The sequence below is a fragment of the Aptenodytes patagonicus genome, chromosome 2 (assembly GCF_965638725.1).
Source record: "Aptenodytes patagonicus chromosome 2, bAptPat1.pri.cur, whole genome shotgun sequence".
Classification (NCBI taxonomy): domain Eukaryota; kingdom Metazoa; phylum Chordata; class Aves; order Sphenisciformes; family Spheniscidae; genus Aptenodytes; species Aptenodytes patagonicus.
This window is the reverse complement of record NC_134950.1, coordinates 101,560,184-101,563,937: the sequence shown is the minus strand read 5'-3', so window position 1 is coordinate 101,563,937 and position 3,754 is coordinate 101,560,184. Positions and strand designations below refer to the sequence as shown.

Here is a 3,754-nt window from a genome sequence, read left to right as displayed (position 1 = left end):
AGAAAATACTTACAGAGCTCAAAGGAAAGCAGTGGGCTCTGTACAAAGTTAGGTCTTCAGTCCTATCACTGCTGCAGCGCTACATTTCTGGGCTGAAACCTGATACCGGAACATGCAGCTCGCATCATTCAAAATTTGGAAATTACTCAGATTTTCTGAAGTTTCTTTAAGGTTAACCAAATTTCCTTAGGCAGGCCCTGCATTGCTCAGTTGTTTCACGTTGCGTTGGAAGAAGCATTCCCTGCAATATGGCTTTGATGCAACCAGGTGAAATCAGGTGTCCAGAGCGAGGCTGGGATTCATTTATATTGGAAAATCAAAACAAAGTTCAAGATGTATAAAGTCATTCAAAGCAAGTACAACTGAGAACTTGGAGTTATGCCAGTGCCAAAATTGCACTTTTAATTTTTAATGAAAAGTTACTTTCAGAATGAGCACAGACAAGACCAGTCACACACCATGTAACACTTGTTGCTTAGCGAAGGTGCAAAATAACCATGTAAGAAGTGCTGCGGGCACAGGCGACTGGATCCGACTCACCAAGCTGTCCTATGGGAATGCAAGCACTGCTCTTTCCTTTAGGGAGAAAGTACAGATATTTTGCAATATGTTTACGCCAACTGTATGAGCCTCAATTTCTTCACCACGCAGTATTCTGCTTCTAAGCTAGGGGATAGGTTAAAAGTTTGTTTTGGGACAAGAGCTGAGACAAGAAGAGGAAAAAAGTGTTTCGGAAAGGGAAGGAACATTATCTTGTCTAATAGGAGCTTACTACTGCTGGTCTGTCGTGTCCCCAGCTGGTTACGTCTTTGTTTCAGAAGTTTGGTCCATGGGGTGCCACTCCTCAGGCAAGGACACAATGACCTTCACAACATCCGATGAGCCAGAGAAGTTTGGCTGTCAGAGAAAGCTTATTCAAGATTAAAGAGAAGGCTGAAGCTCCTAAACACAGAAGACAACAACATTTTTAAATACCTCCTACCTTTGCTATCTGAAGTTCAACTCACGCGTGAGAAAAACACCAGAACTTTATTTAAATCCACATTTCTGGCCTAATGGCTACAGTCGCTGGAACTTCTATACAATTACCTTGTGCGGATGTCATTGTGGAGAAAGGCACGGAGTCAGTGTCACCACTGTGTCAGTATGGGGCAGTCCTGGTAGCTGAAATAGCATGACATGAAACAGTCACGGGATAACAGAAGCTAACCACATCAGGTGGTATTCTCCACCAGGACCCAGTTACCCACTGGTGTGCAGTAATATGGGGGTGAATCCATGCTGTAACAACTCAGCCTTTTCAACCAGAGAAAGAACACCACTTGGGATGAGAACCTACATTTAATTAATCCTTTCTCCCTCCGTTCTTGTTTCAATCACACCTTGTGCAACCCAGACTGAAATATTAAGTCAGCAAAGACCTGCACATCAACAAAATACCTGTGAGGCAGTCAGTCCATTTGTCAGTCACCACCATTCCCCAGTCTCAGGGAAAGCATCGGTCCCTTCTCTGACACAAGCACAAGGATTTACTTTTCACGATTATTGGCAGATTTTGAATTAAAAGCTTTAGGCTTATTGCAGCAATTAAATGCATGAGTCATGTATTCACTCATTTGGAAAGGTTCCTGCTTTGTCTTATTGCTCACCAAGACCGTAAAAGGCACATTGCAAGGAGGAAATCTGTCCCAGGCGCCACGGGACAGATTTGTAACCCAGGCTGGTTACAAATACACCTGAGCTCCTCCTGTGGCATCACCCAGGCTCATACCCCTCTCCTCGTCTAAAGCAACTGCCAGATTCCCACCATAAACGCTGCTGCTGTGCCTCCTCCTCCCTGGGAGTCCTAGCAGGGCTGCGAAGGAGGCTGCTTGCCTTTCCCACCCTTGCTTTTACAACCCCATCCCACTGTGGGAGGACCTATGGAGCAATAATAGGTCTCTCCCCCAGGGCCTGGAGAGCTGGTTGTGCTGTTGAGAGGAGAGGCAGAACTGCCTCCCTCCCGTACTGTGCCTCCCTGTGCTGAAAGCCCATTATGGTTATGAAGTTGTAAGTGTGTACTGCTATGCAGGCTGAAGAGGAATTAATGCAGCTGGATTTGGAAGGACAAAGAAAACTGGTGTTCTACTATGATCGATGGTCATTGATCTGACGTTAACTAGTAAAAAAAAAAATCTTTTAAAATACTGGAATTACATATAATCGCTTGATTATTCATTCTAGCTTGGCCCTGGTTCCTTGATGCATTTGACTCCAACTTCTAGCAAATATTTCTCATTGAGCAATACTAATATATTTATTTATAACAGAGTGAAAGGTAAGAAACCAAACAAAGTTGCCACCTCCTTCTCCTATCTTTGTTCAGCTTAGCACTGTGCTTTGCATGAGGAGATGCTTTGCGTGAGAAGCTTTCCATGAGCTTTGGGATTTGGATCCCTAATGTCGTCGCATCTAATGTAAATATCTAAAAACCTCTAATCTTTTCTTTAATAAAGCTTCTTACAGACCTCTCAGAGCTGATTGTGTCCTGTGAAAGTCACAGGACAGTTTCCTGTGTGAAACAAAATTTTCTTTAACAGATCACCCTGCCCTGTTTTCTACTCTCTGAAAGTTTCCGATGTTGGTTTCGGTATGAATGAGTTCTTAGAATGTCTCATTAACCTGGCCTGTGGTCTCCTTTCATACGGTTCTACTGCCTTTTTCTTACACATTTCCTTTGTAACCAGCCCCAACCTTTACAATACTTCATTGAAATGGACAGTGCGTGGAAATGGTACACCTCAGAGCAGTGTGCACAGTGGTATTCACAACCCTCTCATGAGGCCAATGATTATAGTTGCATGTAGTGGCTGTCTCAGACAAATATCTGGACCTGAACGATCATGGTGTTCCTGTCCTCCCAAAAACATTTTTCTTCCCCATCGCTCCTAGTCCCCTCCCACTCAAAACCTCAGAACTTCAAAATGCAAGATCGGGATAGGAAAAGGGGTGAAACCAGCAACAACGAGGACCCAGTAACTGGACCTCCCCCCATTTTCCACACCCAACTCAGCTAAAAGAGGCTGTGCAAGCTCTGCACTGTGGGTCTGCTCTAGCTAACAAGAGTCTGTGGAAGGTGTTGAGCCCCTGCAGAAGAGAAGCTCGTACGATTGGCATCAACTGATTAGGTAGTGAGGTGGCAACGGTCCAAGCACCATAGCTGTAAGAACCAGCTGAAGCAGACAAGGAGGGTAGTGAAAATGAAATCCTCGAAAGTGGCATGTTTTAAATAGACTAAATTTCTCACGGGGTGTAGAGTGGCATATGGTTGGAAAGGGCAGTTCTGCAAAGTTGTAAATTCCAGAAATAAGTGAAAGACAAAAACCAAAACAAAACCCCAAAACCTTTCCTTCGAGCCGGAATTGAACCAGCGACCTAAGGATTACTTTCCAGAGACAGCCTACAGTCCTCCGCTCTACCAGCTGAGCTATCGAAGGAAGATGAAGAAGTGCCAAGAATAAGTCAAGACTGTATCAACAATAGCCTTAGGCTCTAATGGGCCTCCATATGTATTGCTTTTCACAACAGCAAAACAGTCTCCAAAAAAAGGCACAAAGCTAACTTTCCTGCAAAATTGGATTTTGGTTACAAAACTGCCAGTTTTCTGCCAAATAGTTCACAGCTCTTGTAAGACTGTTGGTGGCGGTAGCGTTAAGGTTGGAGTTCCTGTCATGACCCATATGAAATCTGTCTACGGCTTGACAAAGAAATTTGC

The 3,754-nt window shown here is 44.1% G+C and overlaps 1 non-coding gene across 1 annotated transcript; it reads right to left on the bottom strand.

Moving 5' to 3' along the window:
* Positions 1-3,386: 3,386 nt before the first annotated feature.
* TRNAY-GUA (transfer RNA tyrosine (anticodon GUA)) lies at positions 3,387-3,476 on the bottom strand. Its single transcript is given in 2 exon segments — positions 3,387-3,422; positions 3,440-3,476. It is a non-coding gene; the product is annotated as a tRNA-Tyr (tRNA).
* Positions 3,477-3,754: the final 278 nt, after the last annotated feature.